General features: G+C 38.2%; 1 non-coding gene and 1 pseudogene across 1 annotated transcript; one reads left to right on the top strand and one right to left on the bottom strand.

Moving 5' to 3' along the window:
- Nucleotides 1-2,736: 2,736 nt before the first annotated feature.
- Nucleotides 2,737-23,463, bottom strand: part of LOC140184078 (uncharacterized) — a 152,892-nt pseudogene continuing 132,165 nt past the window's right edge.
- LOC112799301 (small nucleolar RNA R71) lies at nucleotides 9,718-9,825 on the top strand. Its single transcript, XR_003200877.1, has one exon. It is a non-coding gene; the product is annotated as a small nucleolar RNA R71 (small nucleolar RNA).

The raw sequence follows: 23,463 nt of genomic DNA, 5'->3' as shown, positions 1-23,463 counted from the left end.
TTTTCATCTAAAAAAAGACTTTTAGTCTTGTGGTGGATAATTATCATTGGATACTGTAATTTTTTTGTTATCTTCACCTATATCATCTGCATCCATGTATCTCTTGCCTTCAAGTGAATTAGTATGCACCATCCTTTTTCCTTCTCAACATCCACATAATATAACATTTGAGTTTCAAAAATTTTAATATATGTCTCGTCATCTTCATGTTTATCAATATGTATGAGTCTTGTAAAGTTTACAAATAAAAAATTCAAATTGTCCTTTTTGATTCCTCAAGGACTAATTGTGTTTGTCTATTGACAATTAAACAAGAGAATTGTAAAAGCCATTGTAAAAAAACTTAATGATGTCTACCAATCTTTCACAATAAGGTACGTATCAAAGTTCATTTAGGTATCTTTATATTTGAGTAACTTCATCTTCTAAATTTACCAAAGACTCCGGTATTCTGAGTTTTTAATCCATTATCCGATTCCTTGCCAAAGTTTGAAATTTATATCCATTAACATCGTATGAAGAGAACCTTTTTGTTTGGTCATATGATCCTTGAGAAATACTGATAAGAATGTCTTTATCTATATCAGAAAGTTTGTTGAGATAATTATAAATCTAAAAGTACATTAACATGCTTGTGTTATTCATGGCTATATTGCAAAAATAAAAAATAAAATTAAGTGCAATTTTTCTTACATGATTAAAGAACCAATCAACAATTTTTTTATGAATCTTCTTGTCTATCTCAGTAGTATCCCTTTTTCGGCTTCTTAATTTTTTTTCATGATATCTCTATAATCTCTAAGATAGTCATCGATTGCACGACAGCTTGTCAAAACATGTCTATGACCCTGCCTCTTCTTAATTGGTGATAAAGTAAAATATGTAAAACAAGTATTTGATTCTCCAACTTGAGAAAACAGCTTGGATATCTATGAATTGGGATCTATTTGGGTAGGCTCATTACCAACACGCTTATGTCGATTTCATATTGTCTCAATATTGTCCATGTATCTTGAACAAAATGTAAGGATCTCTTGCATAAGATAACCTTCAGCAATAGAGCCCTCGGGTTATGATTTGTTACACACATAAGATTTTAGTTATCCTAAGTACCTATTAATTAAGCCAAAACTATCAATATTAATAAGAAAATTATACACTATTTTAAAATTAAGGTAAAGAAATTTATCCATTTTACCTTTCTATCGGATACATCCACCGGTAATGTACAGGACCTCCAAACTAACTTCTTTAACAAGGTGAACCACAAAATGAATCATAACTGTAAAAAAAGATGGAGAAAGTATCATCTCCATGTAGCATAGGATGAGCACAATTTGATCTTGTAACTTGTCTAAATCCTTAATAATCAATCTTTTATCACATAAGTTTGTAAAGAACGAGCACAATTCAATCAAGATTACTGTAACTTCATTAGGCAAACTTGTTCGCATGGCCTATGGTAGCAATTGTATCATCAATATGTGATTATCATGGCTTTTTCGCATCCCATTTATCTTAAGGTTGTCAATATCAATGCACCTAGATATGTTGTTTGAATACCTATCTAACATACTTATATTTCTTAAAGTTGATAGAAAAGCCTTATTACCTTTGTTAGTCGATGTAAAGATAGTTCGAGCATACTTTCCATTTTCATATGGCCAAACATCCTGTTTATAGCCTAAAGCTTTAAGATCTTTTCGAGCACTGAGGTAGTCTTTTGACTTGGTGTTATCATTTAACAACGTGTATATCATATTATCACGTAATTTTTTTTATATGCATCGCATCAAGATTGTGACACAATAGGTTATACTTTTAATAGAAAAGTTCAAAAAAATGCTTTTCTTTTTCCATTGCTTAGCGCCTTCTATAGCACGCTTACCATGTTTTCTTTTTCTCCTAAATTTTGCCTTTTCTTTTCTACCAAATGTGACATTGATGTCCTTGACTTGTTCAAGTATATCAAGACCAGATAACCTCCTCGGTGGATTGTAAAATTCTTGCTCTCTATTAAATCAAACCCGATTCAATCTAAATCGATGCCTTCGATTAAGAAAATGATGATGTCCTATGAAACATGGTTTTCTACTACGAGGAAGTTGGAAAGGAACATAGTCAAAGTTACAAGATAGACAAGTAAGTCCAGTGTATATCTTCTACCCAGAGAGCATTTCTAATCCAGGAAAGTCACTTATAGTCGACATTCCATAGCTCTTTTAACTTTTCAATCAACAATTGTAAGTAGACATCTATATTATTTTCTGGCATCTTTTTTTAGGAATTATCATTGAAAGAATAAAAGATGTTCAGTTCATACTGATCTAAGAAGGAGCGTTGTAAGGAATGAGAATAACCAGCCAGGTACTAGAATTTGCATTCATACTACGGTAGAGATTAATATCATCAGTAGCTGATGCCAAATGTACATTTCATGGCTCCTCTGTGAATAAAGTGTTTCTTAAATCAAACATCTTTCTAGCTTTTAAATCTCTAGGATGCGTCATTACACTATCTTCCTTAGGAGCCACATCATGCCATCTCACAGCCTCAACTATCTTTGAAGACAAAAATAACCTTTGCAAACGAGGTTTTAGTGAAAAGTAACAAAGAACTTTAGCAGGCACCTTCTTCCTAATATTTGCACCATTTGATTTTTGAATCTTACCACCTTTTTTATCTAATTTCCATCTAGACTTATTGCAAACTTTACATATTTCTCTCACTTTATCTTCACCCTAATACAACATGAAATAGTTCAGGAATTAAATGTATCTTCTCATAATTCATACCAAGTTTCAAGATAGTTTTCTTCGCTTCATAAAATGAACTCTGAATCTCTGCATGTTCAAATGCATTATGTAAGAATTCAAATATTATTGACATTGCCTTATTAGTCATCCGACATAGACACTTAATATGATACATCTTCACCAAAAAGGACAATCTTAAATATCTCGTACACCCTTTATACAAAGATAGTTCTTCGTGTTTTGCCAGCTCTTCAAACTCCTCTACATTATGTTGTTCTTGAATTACATCTGACATCACTTTTTTAACTCCATCAATAAATTCATCTGACACTAATGATACTTTATTTGTCCAATGCATATTAGTCCCAAGAGCATCTCCGAGCATGTCATAAATAGAATCATGGTTAAGCAAATCATCAAAAGCATTTGAAGCATCGCTATTTGAGGCATTACTATTAGGCTCCCCTACCACAGTCTCTCCATGTTCAAACCAAAGTGTATATTCTTTCGAAAATTGGCTACATATCAAGTGATCGTACATCTCACTCATTATCACTTTTTTTTCTAAAACTATACTTCAAACAAAGGCATACATTTTCTTCAGCTAAACTATTTTCAAAGAAAAATTTAATAAACCTCCTAACCTTTCGCTCATACTCTATTGAGTTTCGTGACTTTGTGATCCATAACTTATTTATTGGACCAATATAAGAATCTTCCTTCAAATTTTAAACAAGAGTATATACTTAGTAATATATATTTATACATAAATATTTAGTGATTAATATTTTATATATTAATAATATTTTTTAATTAATATTAGTTTATTTTTTAATTTTTTATTTTAAATTTTAAATTCTAAATCTCAATTCTAATTTTTTTCAAAAAATAGAGTTAGAAAGTGTTATGCCAACTGGTGCGTGAAATTGTGAACAATACTTTTCACAACTCTCATAATCCCCGGTCATGAACCCCAAAAACTTGGTGTTCAATACCATGGCATTAACATAACTTCGCACAACTAACCAGCAAGTGCACTGGGTCATCCAAGTAATAAAACTTACGCGAGTAAGGGTCGATCCCACGGAGATTGTTAGTATGAAGCAAGCTATGGTCATCTTGTAAATCTTAGTCAGGCAAACTCAAATGGATATGGTGATGAACGCATAAAAACATAAAGATAAAGATAGAGATACTTATGTAATTCATTGGTAGGAACTTCAGATAAGCGCATGAAGATGCCTTCCCTTCCGTCTCTCTGCTTTCCTACTGTCTTCATCCAATCCTTCTTACTCTTTTCCATGGCAAGCTTATGCAAGGGTTTCACCGTTGTCAGTGGCTACCTCCCATCCTCTCAGTGAAAATGTTCCTATGCTCTGTCACAGCATGGCTAATCATCTGTCGGTTCTCGGTCAGGCCGGAATAGAATCCAGTGATTCTTTTGCGTTTGTCACTAACGCCCCGCCTGCTAGGAGTTTGAAGCACGTCACAGTCATTCAATCATTGAATCCTACTCAGAATACCACAGACAAGGTTAGACCTTCCGGATTCTCTTGAATGCCGCCATCAGTTCTAGCCTATACCACGAAGACTCTGATCTCACGGAATGGTTGGCTCGGTTGTCAGGCGAGCACTCGGTTGTCAGGCGATCAACCATGCATCGTGCAATCAGGAATCCAAGAGATATTCACCCAATCGAAGGTAGAACGGAGGTGGTTGTCAGTCACACGTTCATAGGTGAGAATGATGATGAGTGTCACGGATCATCACATTCATCAAGTTGAAGAACAAGTGATATCTTAGAACAAGAACAAGCGGAATTGAATAGAAGAACAATAGTAATTGCATTAATACTCGAGGTACAGCAGAGCTCCACACCTTAATCTATGGTGTGTAGAAACTCCACCTTTGAAAATACATAAGTACAGGGTCTAGGCATGGCCGAATGGCCAGCCTCCCAATGATCTAAGAACTAGACGTCCAAAGATGATCTAGAGATCTCAAGTGATCAAAAAGATTGAAAATACAATAGCAAAAGGTCCTACTTATAGAGAACTAGTAGCCTAAGGTTTACAGAAATGAGTAAATGACATAAAAATCCACTTCCAGGCCCACTTGGTGTGTGCTTGGGCTGAGCAATGAAGCATTTTCGTGTAGAGACTCTTCTTGGAGTTAAACGCCAGCTTTTATGCCAGAAAATACCTGAAATCACAGAAAAACACACAAACTCATAGTAAAGTCCAGAAAAGTGAATTTTAACTAAAAACTAGTTTTAACTTATACTAAAAACTAACTAGATCATACCAAAAACATACTAAAAACAATGCCAAAAAGCGTACAAATTATCCGCTCATCACAACACCAAACTTAAATTGTTGCTTGTCCCCAAGCAACTGAAAATCAAAATAGGATAAAAAGAAGAGAATATGCAATGAATTCCAAAAGCATCCATGAAGATCAGTATTAATTAGATGAGCGGGGCTTTTAGCTTTTTGCCTCTGAACAGTTTTGGCATCTCACTCTATCCTTTGAAATTCAGAATGATTGGCTTCTTTAGGAACTCAGAATCCAGATAGTGTCATTGAATCTCCTAGTAAGGTATGATGATTCTTGAACATAGCTACTTATTGAGTCTTGGCCGTGGCCCAAAGCACTCTGTCTTCCAGTATTACCACCGGATACATACATGCCACAGACACATAATTGGGTGAACCTTTTCAGATTGTGACTCAGCTTTGCTAGAGTCCCCAATTAGAGGTGTCCAGGGTTCTTAAGCGCACTCTTTTTGCCTTGGATCACAACTTTATTTCTTTCTTTTCTCTATTTTCATTTTCTTTTCTTCCCTCTTCTTTTTTTCGTTTTTTTTTTCATTGCTTTTTCTTGCTTCAAGAATCATTTTAATGATTTTTTAGATCCTCAGTAACATGTCTCCTTTTTCATCATTCTTTCAAGAGCCAACATTCATGAACCACAAATTCAAAAGACATATGCACTGTTTAAGCATACATTCAGAGAACAAAAGTATTGCCACCACATCAAAATAATTAAACTGTTATAAAATTCAAAATTCATGCAATTCTTTTTCTTTTTCAATTAAGAACATATTTTAATTCAAGAAAGGTGATGGATTCATAGGACATTCATAACTTTAAGGCATAGATACTAAGACACTAATGATCACAAGACACAAACATAGATAAACATAAGCACTAAAATTCAAAAAACGGGAAAATAAAGAACAAGGAAATTAAGGAACGGGTCCACCTTAGTGATGGCGGCTCTTTCTTCCTCTTGAAGATCCTATGGAGTGCTTGAGCTCCTCAATGTCTCTTCCTTGTCTTTGTTGCTCCTCTCTCATGATTCTTTGATCTTCTCTAATTTCATGGAGGATGATGGAGTGTTCTTGATGCTCTACCCTTAGTTGTCCCATGTTGGAACTCAATTCTCCTAGGGAGGTGTTTAGTTGCTCCTAATAGTTTTGTGGAGGAAAGTGCATCCCTTGAGGTATCTCAGGGATCTCATGATGAGTGGGGTCTCTTGTGTGCTCCATCCTCTTCTTAGTGATGGGCTTGTCCTCATCAATAGGGATGTCTCCCTCTATGTCAACTCCAACTGAATAACAGAGGTGACAAATGAGATGAGGGAAGGCTAACCTTGCCAAGGTAGAGGACTTGTCCGCCACCTTATAAAGCTCTTGAGCTATAACCTCATGAACTTCTATTTCTTCTCCAATCATGATGCTATGAATCATGATAGCCCGGTCTATGGTAACTTCGGACCGGTTGCTAGTGGGAATGATTGAGCGTTGGATAAACTCCAACCATCCTCTAGCCACGGGTTTGAGGTCATGCCTTCTCAATTGAACCGGCTTCCCTCTTGAATCTCTCTTCCATTGGGCGCCCTCTTCACATATGACTATGAGAACTTGGTCCAACCTTTGATCAAAGTTGACCCTTCTAGTGTAAGGGTGTTCATCTCCTTGCATCATGGGCAAATTGAATGCCAACCTTACACTTTCCGGACTAAAATCCAAGTATTTCCCCCGAACCATAGTAAGATAATTCTTTGGATTCGGGTTCACACTTTGATCATGGTTCTTGGTGATCCATGCATTGGCATAGAACTCTTGAACCATCAAGATTCCAACTTGTTGAATGGGGTTGGTAAGAACTTCCCAACCTCTTCTTCGGATCTCATGTTGGATCTCCGGATATTCACTCTTTTTGAGTGAAAAAGGGACCTCGGGGATCACCTTCTTCAAGGCCACAACTTCATAGAAGTGGTCTTGATGCACCCTTGAGATGAATCTCTCCATCTCCCATGACTCGGAGGTGGAAGCTTTTGCCTTCCCTTTCCTCTTTCTAGAGGTTTCTCCAGCCTTGGATGCCATAAATGATTATGGAAAAACAAAAAGCAATGTTTTTACCACACCAAACTTAAAAGGTTTGCTCGTCCTCGAGCAAAAGAAGAAAGAAGAGAGTAGAAGAAGAAGAAATGAGGGGAAAGGGAATGGCTTTTGTTTTCGGCCAAGAAGGGGAGAAGTGGTGTGTATGTTGTGTGAAAATGAAGGAGTGAAGTAGGGTATATATAGGAGAGGGGGAAGGGAGGGTTCGGCTATTTGAGGGTGGGTTTGGGTGGGAAAGTGGTTTGAATTTTGAATGGTGGGGTAGGTGGGGTTTTATGAAGGATGGATGTGAGTGGTGAAGAGAAAGATGGGATTTGATAGGTGAAGGGTTTTTGGGGAAGAGGTGTTGAGGTGATTGGTGAATGGGTGAAGAAGAAGAGAGAGAGTGGTGGGTTAGGTGGGGATCCTGTGGGGTCCACAGATCCTGAGGTGTCAAGGAAAAGTCATCCCTGCACCAAATGGCAAGCAAAATCTCGTTTTGTGCCAATTCTGGCGTTAAACGCCGGGCTGGTGCCCATTTCTGGCGTTTAACGCCAGCTTCTTGCCCTTTTCTGGCGTTTAACGCCAGTCTGGTGCCCCTTTCTGGCGTTAAACGCCCAGAATGGTGCCAGACTGGGCGTTAAACGCCCAACAGCTAGCCTCACTGGCGTTTAAACGCCAGTAGGTGCGTCCTCCAGGGTGTGCTGTTTTTCTTCCTGTTTTTCATTCTGTTTTTGCTTTTTTCATTGATTTTGTGACTTCTTATGATCATCAACCTACAAAAAATATAAAATAACAAAAGAAAATAGTTAATTATAAAACATTGGGTTGCCTCCCAACAAGCGCTTCTTTAATATCATTAGCTTGACAGAGGACTCTCATGGAGCCTCAGAAATGCTCAGAGCTATGTTGGGACCTCCCAACACCAAACTTAGAGTTTGAATGTGGGGGTTCAACACCAAACTTAGAGTTTGGTTGTGGCCTCCCAACACCAAACTCAGAGTTTGACTGTGGGGGCTCTGTTTGGCTCTGTTTTGAGAGAAGCTCTTCATGCTTCCTCTCCATGATGACAGAGGGATATCCTTGGGCCTTAAACACCAAGGATTCTTCATTCACTTGAATGATCAACTCTCCTCTATCAACATCAATCACAGCCCTTGCTGTGGCTAGGAAGGGTCTGCCAAGGATGATGGATTCATCCATGCACTTTCCATTCTCTAGGACTATGAAATCAGTAGGGATGTAATGGTCTTCAACTTCAACCAGAACATCCTCTACAGGTCCATGGGCTTGTTTTCTTGAGTTGTCTGCCATCTCTAGTGAGATTTTTGTAGCTTGTACCTCAGAGATCCCTAACTTCTCCATTACAGAGAGAGGCATGAGGTTTACACTTGACCCTAAGTCACACAAGGCCTTCTTGAAGGTCATGGTGCCTATGGTACAAGGTACTAAAAACTTCCCAGGATCCTGTCTCTTTTGAGACAGTTTCTGCCTAGACAAGTCATCCAGTTCTTTGGTGAGCAAAGGAGGTTCATCCTCCCAAGTCTCATTTCCAAATAACTTGTCATTTAGCTTCATGATTGCTCCAAGGTATTTAGCAACTTGCTCTTCAGTGACATACTCATCCTCTTCAGAGGAGGAATACTCATCAGAGCTCATGAATGGCAGAAGTAAGTCCAATGGAATCTCTATGGTCTCAGTTTGAGCCTCAGATTCCCATGGTTCCTCATTGGGGAACTCATTGGAGGCCAGTGGACGTCCAGTGAGGCCTTCCTCAGTGGCGTTCACTGCCTCTTCCTCCTCTCCAAATTCGGCCATGTTGATGGCCTTGCACTCTCCTTTTGGATTTTCTTCTGTATTGCTTGGGAGAGTACTAGGAGGGAGTTCAGTAATTTTCTTGCTCAGCTGACCCACTTGTGCCTCCAAATTTCTAATGGAGGATCTTGTTTCAGTCATGAAACTTTGAGTGGTTTTGATCAGATCAGAGACCATGGTTGCTAAGTCAGAGTTATTCTGCTTAGAACTCTCTGTCTGTTGCTGAGAAGATGATGGAAGAGGCTTGCTATTGCTAAACCTGTTTCTTCCACCATTATTATTGTTGAAACCTTGTTGGGGTCTCTGTTGATCCTTCCATGAAAAATTCGGATGATTTCTCCATGAAGGATTATAGGTGTTTCCATAGGGTTTTCCCATGTAATTCACCTCTTCCATTGAAGGGTTCTCAGGATCATAGGCTTCTTCCTCAGATGAAGCCTCCTTAGTACTGCTTGGTGCATTTTGCATTCCAGACAGACTTTGAGAAATCATATTGACTTGTTGAGTCAATATTTTGTTCTGAGCCAATATGGCATTCAGAGTGTCAATCTCAAGAACTCCTTTCTTCTGACTAGTCCCATTGTTCACAGGATTTCTTTCAGAAGTGTACATGAATTGGTTATTTGCAACCATTTCAATCAGCTCTTGAGCTTCTGTAGGCGTCTTCTTCAGATGAAGAGAGCCTCCATCAAAACTATCCAAAGACATTTTGGATAGTTCAGAGAGACCATCATAGAAAATACCTATGATGCTCCATTCAGAAAGCATATCAGAAGGACACTTTCTGATTAATTGTTTGTATCTTTCCCAAGCTTCATAGAGGGATTCTCCTTCCTTCTGTCTGAAGGTTTGGACTTCCACTCTAAGCTTACTCAATTTTTGAGGTGGAAAGAACTTTGCCAAGAAGGCATTGACTAGCTTTTCCCAAGAGTCCAGGCTTTCTTTAGGTTGAAAGTCCAACCATGTTCTAGCTCTGTCTCTTACAGCAAAAGGGAATAGCATAAGTCTGTAGACCTCAGGGTCAACCCCATTAGTCTTGACAGTGTCACAGATTTGCAAGAATTCAGCCAAAAACTGATGAGGATCTTCCAGTGGAAGTCCATGGAACTTGCAATTCTGTTGCATTAGAGAAACTAATTGAGGCTTAAGCTCAAAGTTGTTTGCTCTAATGGCAGGGATAGAGATGCTTCTCCCATAGAAATCGGGAGTAGGTGCAGTGAAGTCACCCAGCACCTTCCTTGCATTGTTGGCATTGTTGTTGTTTTCGGCTGCCATAGGTTCTTCTTCTTTAAAGATTTCGGTTAGGTCCTCTACAGAGAGTTGTGCTTTGGCTTCTCTTAGCTTTCTCTTCAAGGTCCTTTCAGGTTCAGGGTCAGCCTCAACAAGAATGCTTTTGTCTTTGCTCCTGCTCATAAGAAAGAGAAGAGAACAAGAAAATGTGGAATCCTCTATGTCACAGTATAGAGATTCCTTGAAGTGTCAGAGGAAAAGAAGAGTAGAAGACAGAAGTAGAAAATTCAAACTTATCAAAGAAGATGGAGTTCGAATTTTGCATTAAGGGATAGTGTTAGTCCATAAATAGAAGGATGTGAGAAGGAGGGAAGCAATTTTCGAAAATTAAGTAAAAGATTTTGAAAACATTTTTGAAAACACTACTTGATTTTCGAAAATGAAAGTGGAAAAGAAATCAAGTGATTTTTGAAAAAGATTTTGAAATTAGAAATAAAAAAGATTTGATTGAAAACTATTTTGAAAAAAGATGTGGTTAAGAAGATATGATTGGTTTTTTTTTAAAAAAAAATGTGATTGAGAAGATATGATTTGAAAAACATTTTAAAAAGATTTGATTTTGAAAATTAATGACTTGGCTATCAAGGAAAGATATGATTCAAACATTAAACCTTTCTCAACAGAAAAGGCAACATACTTGATATGTTGAATCCAATCATTAATTGATAGCAAGTATCCTTAAAAATAGAAAGAAATTGATTTTGAAAACACATGATTGAAAAGATATGATTTGAAAAAGATTTGATTTTGAAAAACTTTGAAAACCTGAAAAAAATTGCATTGAAAAACAAAATCTTCCCCCTTGTGCCATCCTGGCGTTAAACGCCCAGAATGGTGCACATTCTGGCGTTTAACGCCCAAAACTATACCTCTTTGGGCGTTAAACGCCCAACCAGGTACCCTGGCTGGTGTTTAAACGCCAGTCTGTCCTTCTTCACTGGGCGTTTTGAACGTCCAGCTTTTTCTGTATAATTCCTCTGCAGCATGTTCTGAATCTTCAATTCTCTGTATTATTGACTTGAGAAGACACAATTTAAAAATATTTTTGGATTTTTAATAATAAGGAATAATCAAAATACTACTAAAATCAAATAACAATGCATGCAAGACACCAAACTTAGCAGTTTGTATACTACTGACACTAATGAAAATACATATGAGACACACAAAATACTCAAGTCAATTGAATTCAAAGATCATAGCACGAAAATCATCAAGAATTACTTGAAGATCCTTAAGACACATGAATGAATGCATGCAATTGACACCAAACTTAAAATGAAACACTAGACTCAAACAAGAAATATTTTTTGGCTTTTATGATTTTGTAATTTTTTTTTGTGCTTTTTCGAAAATTAAGTGGAAAAAGATATCAAAATTCTTAATGAGAATTCCAGGAATCAGTGCAATGCTAGTCTAAGACTCCGGTCCAGGAATTAGACATGGCTTCACAGCCAGCCAAGCTTTCAAAGAAAGCTTCGATCCAAAACACTAGACATGGCCAATGGCCAGCCAAGCCTTAGCAGATCACTGCTCCAAAAGCAAGATTGATAAAAATCAACAAGCTCTTGTGATGATAAGTTGAAACCTCGGTCCAATGAGATTAGACATGGTTTCTCAGCCAGCCAGACTTCAACAAATCATCATGAAACTCTAGAATTCTTCTTCAAGAATTTCGAAAAAAAATAAATACCTAATCTAAGCAACAAGATGAACCGTCAGTTGTCCAAACTGAACAATCCCCGGCAACGGCGCCAAAAACTTGGTGCTGTTGCCGGATCTTGGCACTGATGTTACCGGACCAAAAGCTTGCTCAAAACCTGAACAATCCCCGGCAACGGCACCAAAAACTTGGTGCGCGAAATTGTGAACAATACTTTTCACAACTCTCATAATCCCCGGTCATGAACCCCAAAAACTTGGTGTTCAATACCATGGCATTAACACAACTTCGCACAACTAACCAGCAAGTGCACTGGGTCGTCCAAGTAATAAACCTTACGCGAGTAAGGGTCGATCCCACGGAGATTGTTAGTATGAAGCAAGCTATGGTCATCTTGTAAATCTTAGTCAGGCAAACTCAAATGGATATGGTGATGAACGCATAAAAACATAAAGATAAAGATAGAGATACTTATGTAATTCATTGGTAGGAACTTCAGATAAGCGCATGAAGATGCCTTCCCTTCCGTCTCTTTGCTTTCCTACTGTCTTCATCCAATCCTTCTTACTCTTTTCCATGGCAAGCTTATGCAAGGGTTTCACCGTTGTCAGTGGCTACCTCCCATCCTCTCAGTGAAAATGTTCCTATGCTCTGTCACAGCATGACTAATCATCTGTCGGTTCTCGGTCAGGCCAGAATAGAATCCAGTGATTCTTTTGCGTCTGTCACTAACGCCCCGCCTGCTAGGAGTTTGAAGCACGTCACAGTCATTCAATCATTGAATCCTACTCAGAATACCACAGACAAGGTTAGACCTTCCGGATTCTCTTGAATGCCGCCATCAGTTCTAGCCTATACCATGAAGACTCTGATCTCACGGAATGGTTGGCTCGGTTGTCAGGCGAGCACTCGGTTGTCAGGCGATCAACCATGCATCGTGCAATCAGGAATCCAAGAGATATTCACCCAATCGAAGGTAGAACGGAGGTGGTTGTCAGTCACACGTTCATAGGTGAGAATGATGATGAGTGTCACGGATCATCACATTCATCAAGTTGAAGAACAAGTGATATCTTAGAACAAGAACAAGCGGAATTGAATAGAAGAACAATAGTAATTGCATTAATACTCGAGGTACAGCAGAGATCCACACCTTAATCTATGGTGTGTAGAAACTCCACCGTTGAAAATACATAAGTACAGGGTCTAGGCATGGCCGAATGGCCAGCCTCCCAATGATCTAAGAACTAGACGTCCAAAGATGATCTAGAGATCTCAAGTGATCAAAAAGATTGAAAATACAATAGCAAAAGGTCCTACTTATAGAGAACTAGTAGTCTAAGGTTTACAGAAATGAGTAAATGACATAAAAATCCACTTCCGGGCCCACTTGGTGTGTGCTTGGGCTGAGCAATGAAGCATTTTCGTGTAGAGACTCTTCTTGGAGTTAAACGCCAGCTTTTATGCTAGTTTGGGCGTTTAACTCCCATTTTGGTGCCAGTTCCGGCGTTTAACGCTGGGATTTCTGAGGGTGACTTTGAACGCCGGTTTGGGCCATCAAATCTTGGGCAAAGTATGGACTATCATATATTGCTGGAAAGACCAGGATGTCTACTTTCCAACGCCATTGAGAGCGCACCAATTGGGCTTCTGTAGCTCCAGAAAATCTACTTCGAGTGCAGGGAGGTCAGAATCCAACAGCATCTGCAGTCCTTTTTGGTCTCTGAATCAGATTTTTGCTCAGGTCCCTCAATTTCAGCCAGAAAATACCTGAAATCACAGAAAAACACACAAACTCATAGTAAAGTCCAGAAAAGTGAATTTTAACTAAAAACTAATAAAAATATACTAAAAACTAACTAGATTATACGAAAAACATACTAAAAATAATGCCAAAAAGCGTACAAATTATCCGCTCATCACCAACAATTTGGCACAAATGGTCGACGTTAGAAAGAATTCAATAGTTAAAGTTAAAGATCATACATGCATGAAGTATATTATGGTTGGAGAAAATAAGAATGAGTTAGGCTTAGTGGTCAAGTTACTTGATGCTTGGTACCCAAGTTTGCTTAAGGTGCAAGACTACTTGAGGTTCTAGACTACAACTACTTAAAGTCCAAGTTTGCTTGAAATCTAAAACTACTTACAGTACAAGTTTACTTGAAGTCCAAGGTTACACCAATTAGCTTAAATTTTTTTCTATAAATAGGATTAGTTTCAATAAGCTAGAGGAGCTTCTATCATTCACACACTCATTCACTCTAAAAATTTCTAGTCTCACTAATGCACAGAAATATGAGTCACGAGTCTATATAAATATTGGGAGACTCCATTTTTATTTCAATTATTGCAATTATCTTTTCTCTTTTTATTATTTAAATTCTGTTATTTTTATTTAAGACCTTGTCAATTTCTACACATTTTAATACAAGTCTTGTCATTTTCAATTCTTTATTTTTTGCACTTTTTCTTTCTTACTTCTTGCTTTCTATAATTATTATTTTTTTACACTTTTATTGGACACGATCCCTAAATCCTAGGAGCAACACACGAAAAGGAGTCGTATCTGCTCCTCAAATTGAGATATTTGATACAAGCTTGGTTGACACTTCCTGTCAAAGTCTAAAAAGCAAAATCTAAGCAAAACAAATTGGCACGCCTGGTGGGACCTTTGGTAAGATTGGCTGCCTAAAGTGGTTGCTGTGTTTGCATTTTTGAAGTGGTCAACACTTCTCTTTTTTCTTCCTTGAAGAGGATTCACCAGTTTTTTGTGCCATATGGATAATGATAATGAAGAAAAGTGGAGTGCCCTAATACCAAACTTAAGGCTTTTGTGTAACACCCTAACTTTTAGTACCTCATGATCATACTAAAGCTCAAGCGTTACTTACCTCTAAACCTTGTTATTTTATACTATCTTTATTTAATATCGAGACTTTGCGAATACAAACCGAAACTTTAATTTAAGAAAATGAAAAGTCTTCACTTTAAACCTCTTAATATATACATAGACTTATTCCAATATTCTCAAAAATAAATCCTATCCCTCTAAAAAAAAATAAATAACGAGGGGAATATAAAATCTAAGAACTTAACTCGTAAACTCAATCTTCTATGCTCTTGTAGCTCCACACTAAACCGTCACACCTGTAGCTGAAAGGATTGGAAATAGGGGGTAAGAACTGGGGAGTTCTTAGTAGGGTCAGAGTTAGAAGCTAAGCTTATTTTATTAAGTTCTTAGTCAATAACAGCAGTCAGCAAAGTACAATCTAACTCAACAATGACATAACATAGAATCCAATCACAAGCACACACAATTATAGAAAACACAATCACAAAAAAATATGCGTAAACAAGTATGATGCATGTCTGTCCTATGGCTGATGATATCATCTGTTGGTTATATAGCCAACCCGACACGTCCTGGTAGCTAACCATGGAAAGAAACACCCATTGTGAAGCAAGTAAGTTTGAGCTACAAACCCCCTTGCTACTACCCGCTTAACACAGAGACAGTGGAATACCCACTACTGCAGATACTACCCAGGCGGGTGTTTAAAAGCTCAACCTGGAGCAAGTGGAATAATCCACTACTGCTGCTACTACTCAGGCATCACAATCACTGACTTGGAGCAAGCGGGACGTACCACAATTCTTGTTACTACCCAGGTATCACATTCAAAATTCATTGTTACTTTTGCTATCATTTTAATTCTTTCATATTCATTCAAAACTCCATAATTAAAATTAGTATTTATAATTCTTCTTCCTCATCTCATACCCGGAGCAAGTGGGACTAAGCCACAACCCTTGCGTACTGCCCAGGTATTTTGCAAACATCAACATCTCTCTTTAAAAACAATTCAAATTCATTTCTCTTTCATTAAACTCTTTCTCTTGATAAATCAAATTCAAACATAATACTTTTTTTCGATAAAACTCAAAATATAGTCATTTCTTTAATAATTCAAAATTAGATAATATAATTCTTAAAGCTTTTTGAAAATCTACTTTTACTCCCAAAATAATAAAAAACATCCCAGGTGGCTGTTCATACATAACCGAATCAAAATCTCAAGCAAACAACAATAATTCAACATAAATTCATTCAAATTCAAATAATAATCAATCAAATAAATATTCACTTATCAAATTCATATTTAATTATTATAAATTTACTAAAACCTACCTCCGTATGAAATCAAAACCCTACCTCTGGAGAAGCTTTCTTACAGAACGGTTGAAGAAGAAAACGTCAGAAATCGTCTGTGCCTCCTAAAATTCTAATTGTCTGAACTCAAGAAAAAGGGGAGCTATGTCACCATCCACTTCTACTGAACAAAAGTGATTCCAATGTGTAGAGGAGGAGGATACGAATACTTTTATCAGATTAGATTGTTTATCAGAATTACGGATCTCAAAATATCAAGAGCAAAAAATTTTCGATCATGATGGTTCTTATTCTCTCTCACTTAAGACTTCGGCCAATTCTTCCTTTCTTTCTTCTTTTATTTTTTTGGAAATTTAATAATAATAATAATAATAATAATAATAATAATAATAATGATAATTTTTTTATATTTTTTGAAATATCTTATTATAATAAAAATTATTTAAAAATTCTAATAGATTTTAAATTCAAAGTATCATAAAATTTAATTTAATTATTTTTAGAAAAATAATTTTTTAAATAAAATAATAAATCATGAATAACTTATTATTTAATTTTTTTCAAAAACTCGGAATGTTATATTTTGCTCCTCACTAGAAAAAGTAAAAGAGAAGAAGGAAAAGGAATGTAAGAAAGAAAGGAGATGGTGGATGAGGGTTAGCTACAGTCAAGAAAGAAAGAGAAAGGAGTGAATGGTGATGAGAAAGGAATAGTAAGAAGGAAGGTGGTAAATGGAGGTCTGGTGAAAAGAAATGAAGTGAATTATATATAGAGGAGGAGGGTGGGTACAGTTAAGAGAGGTAAAAGAAAGGGGAGAAGTAGAAAGTTAAAATTATGAAAGATAGACGTGAAACGGAAAGGAGTAGCAGATAGATATAGAAGGGAGAAAAGGGTTCGGTTATGGTGGAGAAAAGGATGTAAGAAATGAAATTAAATGGAGTGAAATGGGGAAGGGGTGTAACCGTTGTATAATGGGGAGGAGAGAGAAGTGGTGGGAGTGAGGAAAGTTGATTGGGTGATGTGGGAGGTGATTTGAAGGGTGTTTGGGAAATGAGGAGTGAGTGTAAATAGTATAGTGGGTAGGGGGGGAAGAAAGAAGAGAGTTAAATGGTCAATGGCGAGGGTGGGTGGGGAGTTAACCATTGAAAACAGTGAAGTCCTCTCCAAAAATTTTGAAATCACATTGCTGGCACTAAACGCTAGCTCCATTGTTTAGCACCCCAACGTGGTGTTGTTCATGCCATATAGGTGGCGTTTAACGTCAGAATTGGATCTCTTTTCTTTTTTTTTTTCGTTTAGCGCCCCATGAGGCATGGTGGATCATGGAAGTGTGCTCCTTGTGGGCGTTAAACGCCAATTCCTTCAATCCATTCAGGGCATTAAACATCCTCCTGGTGCACGAAATTGAACTCCTAGAGCATCGCTTGTTGCGACGTTATGAGCAGTCTAAGCATCACAACAAGCAATGTTATGCACACTTGAGGCTGATTATGACTTCGAGGCATACTGACATCTCCTCTGAGTCTGATACACCTGATGAGCAGATAATTTGTACGCTTTTTGGCATTATTTTTAGTATATTTTTAGTATATTTTAATTAGTTTTTATTATATTTTTATTAGTTTTTAGTTAAAATTCACTTTTCTGGACTTTACTATGAGTTTGTGTGTTTTTCTGTGATTTCAAGTATTTTTTGGCTGAAATTGAGGGTCCTGAGCAAAAATCTGATTCAGAGGCTGAAAAGGACTGCAGATGCTGTTGGATTCTGACCTCCCTGCACTCGAAGTGGATTTTCTGGAGCTACAGATGCCCAATTAGCCGCTCTCAATGGCGTTGGAAAGTAGACATCCTGGGCTTTCCAGCAATGTATAATAGTCCATACTTTTCCCAAGATTTGATGGCCCAAACCGGCGTTGCAAATCAGCTTCAGAATTTCCAGCGTTTAACGCTGGAACTGGCATAAAAATTGGAGTTACGCCCAAACTGGCATAAAAGCTGGCGTTTAACTCTAGAAAAAGTCTCTACACATGAAAGCTTCAATGCTCAGCCCAAGCACACACTAAGTGGACCCAGAAGTGGATTTTTACGTCATTTACTCATTTCTGTATACCCTAGGTTACTAGTTCACTATTAATAGGATCTTTTGACATTGTATCTGTACCTCATGACACTTTACACATTTCTTTGTGTACCTTCTATGGCATGAGTCTCTAAACCCCATGGTTGGGGGTGAGGAGCTCTGCTGTGTCTTGATGGATTAATGCAATTACTACTGTTTTTCATTCAATCATGCTTGCTTCCATTCTAAGATATCACTTGTTCTTAAACCTGATGAATGTGATGATCCGTGACACTCATCATCATTCTCAACTATGAACGTGTGCCTGACAACCACCTCCGTTCTACTTTAGATTGAGTAGATATCTCTTGGATGCCTTAATCAGAATCTTCGTGGTATAAGCTAGAATTGATGGCGGCATTCAAGAGAATCCGGAAGGTCTAAACCTTGTCTGTGGTATTCTGAGTAGAATTCAATGATTGAATGACTGTGACGAGCTTCAAACTCGCGATTGTGGGGCGTTAGTGACAGGTGCAAAAGAATCACTGGATTTTATTCCGACATGATCGAGAACCGACAGCTGAATAGCCGTGCCGTGACAGGGTGCGTTGAACATTTTCACTGAGAGGATGGGAGGTAGCCATTGACAACGGTGAAACCCTACATACAGCTTGCCATGGAAGGAGCCTTGCGTGCTTGAAGAAGAAGACAGTAGGAAAGCGGAAATTCAGAAGATAGAGCATCTCCAAAACCTCAACCTGTTCTCCATTACTGCAAAACAAGTACTTATTTCATGTTCTTTTGCTTTTTACAATCAACCCTGATAATTATTGATATCCTGACTAAGAGTCACAAGATAACCATAGCTTGCTTCAAGCCGACAATCTCCGTGGGATCGACCCTTACTCACGTAAGGTATTACTTGGACGACCCAGTGCACTTGCTGGTTAGTTGTGCAGAATTGCAAAAGTGTGATTGCAATTTCGTGCACCAAGTTTTTGGCGCTGTTGTCGGGGATTGTTCGAGTTTGGACAACTGACGGCTTATCTTGTTGCTTAGATTAGGACTGTTTTGTTTTTGTTGGTTTAGAGTCTTTTAGTTGAGTCTAGTTTCATATTTTAAGTTTGGTGTCAATTGCATGCTTTTGTTTTTCTTTTAATTTTCGAATTTGCATGTCCTTAGTCCCTTTTTTATCCTTAAAAATTCTAAGTTTGGTGTCCTCTTTGTGTTTTTCCCTTAAAACTTTCGAAAATTAGTGTTTGATTTTCTAAAAATTTTAAGTTTGGTGTCATTTTGTTGTTCTTCTCTTTCCTCTTTTCAAAAAAAAAATCAAATCTCTTTCAAAATAATTTTCAATCATATCTTTTCTATTCCTATTTCCAAAATCTTTTTAACTAATTAATTGATTTAGTTTTCAATTTGCTTTGATCTTATTTTCTTTTAGTTTTCGAAAATTTATTTTATTTTCCTTTTGTTTTATTTTAATTTTTCGGTCAATTCAAAAAATATATATATATATTTTACTTGTGAATTCATATCATATTCCCTTTATCCATCATGGACTCAAGTGGAATTGAGCAGTCCAGAAGGACTCTGGGGTCATATGCTAACCCCATTACAGCTGCATATGGGAGTAGCATCTGTACACCTCCCATCAAAGCAAGCAGCTTTGAGCTAAATCCTCAACTCATTATCATAGTGTAGCAAAATTGCCAGTATTCCGGTCTTCCACAGGAAGAGCCTACTGAGTTTCTGGCACAGTTCTTACAAATTGCTGACACAGTACATGATAAAGAGGTGGATCAGGATGTCTACAGACTATTACTGTTTCCATTTGCTGTAAAAGATCAAGCTAAGAGATGGTTGAATAACCAACCTACAGCAAGCATAAAAACATGGAAACAGTTATCAGACAAATTCCTGAATCACTTTTACCCTCCAAAGAGGATGACACAGCTAAGGCTGGACATCCAAGGCTTTAAACAAGAGGATAATGAATCCCTTTATAATGCCTGGGAGAGGTATAGAGGTATGCTAAGAAAATGCCCCTCTGAAATGTTTTCAGAGTGGGTACAGTTAGACATCTTCTACTATGGGCTTACAGGAAAAGCTCAGATGTCTTTAGACCACTCAGCTGGTGGATCTATACACATGAGGAAGACAATTGAAGAGGCTCAAAAGCTTATAGACACTGTTGCTAGAAATCAACATTTGTACTCTAGCAATGAGTTCTCTACAAAAGAGAACGTCATGGCAGTAGCCACTGATCCTAATCCTCAAGAACAGATGATTGAGCTTAATCAACAATTGCACCTGATGACAAAACAATTAGCAAAATTTAAAGAGATGCTCCAAGAAACTAAAATTGCTAACAAGAACATAGAACTGCAAGTGAATCAGGCAAAACAGCAAATATCGAAACAGATAACAGAAGAATGTCAAGCAGTTCAACTGAGGAGTGGGAAGACATTGAATAACACTGCTCAAAGTAGCAAAAAGCCAAATAAGGAACAATTGACAGAGGATAACCAAACCACTGTTCAAAATCCCTCTGAGGACAGTAAGAGCCCAGAGAGGAGCACTTTTGGCGTTCAAACGCCAGAAAAGGGGGGAAAGCTGGCGTTAAACGCCCATTCCCTGCCCAGTTCTGGCGTTCAAACGCCAGAGAAGGGAGAGAAGTTGGCATTAAACGCCCAATCTTCACCCAATCCTGGCGTTCAGACGCCAAAGGAGGATCAGACACCTGAGAGTGCTGAAGGTAATCCCTCTAAAAAGGCTTCTTCAACCACTTCTGTAAGGAATAAACCTGCAGCAACTAAGGTTGAAGAATATAAAGCCAAGATGCCTTATCCTCAGAAACTCCGCCAAGCGGAATAGGATAAGCAATTTGCCCGCTTTGCAGACTATCTAAGGACTCTTGAAATAAAGATTCTGTTTGCAGAGGCACTTGAGCAAATACCTTCTTATGCTAAGTTCATGAAAGAAATCTTAAGTCATAAGAAAGATTGGAGAGAAACTGAAAAAGTATTTCTCACTGAAGAATGCAGTGCAGTCATTCTAAAAAGCTTACCAGAAAAGCTTCAAGATCCAGGAAGCTTTATGATACCATGCACATTAGAAGGTGCTTGCACCAAGACAGCCCTGTGTGATCTTGGAGCAAGTATCAATCTAATACCTGCATCCACTATCAGAAAGCTTGGGTTGACTGAAGAAGTCAAACCAACCCGGATATGCCTCCAACTTGCTGATGGCTCCATTAAATATCCATCAGGCATAATAGAGGACATGATTGTCAAGGTTGGGCCATTCGCCTTTCCAACTGACTTTGTGGTGCTGGAAATAGAGGAGCACAAGAGTGCAACTCTCATTCTAGGAAGACCTTTCCTAGCAACTGGACGAACTCTCATTGATGTACAAAAAGGGGAAGTAACCCTGAGAGTCAATGAGGATGAGTTCAAGTTGAATGCTGTAAAAGCTATGCAGCATCCAGACACACCTAATGACTGCATGGGCGCTAACATTATTGACACTTTGGTGGAAGAGATCAATATGACTGAAAGTCTAGAATCAGAGCTTGAAGACATCTTCAAAGATGCTCAGCCTGATCAAGAAGAACCAGAGGAAACAAGGGAATTTTTGAAAATTCCTCAGAAGGAGGATAAGCCTCCCAAACCTGAACTCAAACCACTACCACCATCCTTGAAGTATACATTTCTGGGAGAGGGTGACACTTTTCCAGTGATTATAAGCTCCGCTTTAAATCCACAGGAAGAGGAAGCACTGATTCAAGTGCTAAGGACACACAAGACAGCTCTTGGGTGGTCCATAAGTGATCTTAAGGGCATTAGCCCAGCTAGATGCATGCGCAAGATCCTGTTGAAGGATAATGCCAAACCAGTGGTCTAACCATAAAGGAGGCTAAATCCAGCCATGAAGGAAGTGGTGCAGAAAGAGGTCACTAAATTACTAGAGGCTGGGATTATTTATCTTATTTCTGATAGCCCCTGGGTGAGCCCTATCCAAGTTGTCCCCAAAAAGGGAGGCATGACAGTGGTTCATAATGAAAAAAATGAACTGGTTCCTACAAGAACAGTCACAGGGTGGCGTATGTGTATTGACTACAGAAGGCTCAATACAGCCACCAGAAAGGATCATTTTCCTTTACCATTCATAGACCAAATGCTAGAAAGACTAGCTGGTCATGATTATTACTGCTTTTTGGATGGCTATTCAGGTTACAACCAAATTGCAGTAGATCCTCAGGACCAAGAGAAAACAACATTTACTTGCCCTTCTGGCGTGTTTGCCTACAGGAGGATGCCTTTTGGTCTGTGTAATGCTCCTGCAACCTTTCAGAGATGCATGCTATCCATCTTCTCTGATATGGTGGAGAAATTCCTGGAAGTCTTCATGGATGACTTCTCAGTATATGGAGACTCATTCAGTTCCTGTCTTGACCACCTAGCACTTGTCCTGAAAAGGTGCCAAGAGACTAACCTGGTTTTAAACTAGGAGAAATGTCACTTTATGGTGACTGAGGGAATTATCCTTGGGCACAAAATTTCAAGCAGGGGAATAGAGGTGGATAAGGCAAAGGTAGAGGTAATTGAAAAATTACCACCACCTGCCAATGTTAAGGCAATCAGAAGCTTTCTGGGGCATGCAGGATTCTACAGAAGGTTTATAAAGGATTTTTCGAAAATTGCAAAACCTTTGAGCAACCTGCTAGCTGCTGACACACCATTTGTGTTTGACACACAGTGTTTGCAAACATTTGAGACCCTGAAAGCCAAGCTGGTTACAGCACCAGTCATCTCTGCACCAGACTGGACATTGCCATTTGAACTAATGTGTGATGCCAGTGACCATGCCATTGGTGCAGTGTTGGGACAGAGGCATAACAAGCTTCTGCACGTCATTTATTATGCCAGCCGTGTTCTAAATGATGCACAAAAGAATTACACAACTACAGAAAAAGAGTTACTTGCAGTGGTCTATGCCATTGACAAGTTTAGATCCTATCTAGTGGGATCCAAAGTGATTGTGTACACTGACCATGCTGCTCTTAAATACTTACTCACAAGGCAGGATTCAAAACCCAGGCTTATAAGATGGGTGTTGCTTCTGCAAGAGTTTGATATAGAAATAAGAGACAGAAAAGGGACAGAGAACCAGGTAGCTGATCATCTGTCCCGAATAGAACCAGTAGCTGGGGCGTCCCTCCCTTCTACTGAGATTTCTGAGACTTTCCCAGATGAGCAACTCTTTGCCATCCAGAAAGCTCCATGGTTTGCATATATTGCAAATTATAAAGCTGTGAGG

The sequence above is a fragment of the Arachis hypogaea genome, chromosome 4 (genome assembly GCF_003086295.3).
Source record: "Arachis hypogaea cultivar Tifrunner chromosome 4, arahy.Tifrunner.gnm2.J5K5, whole genome shotgun sequence".
Lineage (NCBI taxonomy): Eukaryota > Viridiplantae > Streptophyta > Magnoliopsida > Fabales > Fabaceae > Arachis > Arachis hypogaea.
The sequence above is the reverse complement of the archived record's forward strand: the minus strand, read 5'-3'. Positions and strand labels throughout refer to the sequence as shown.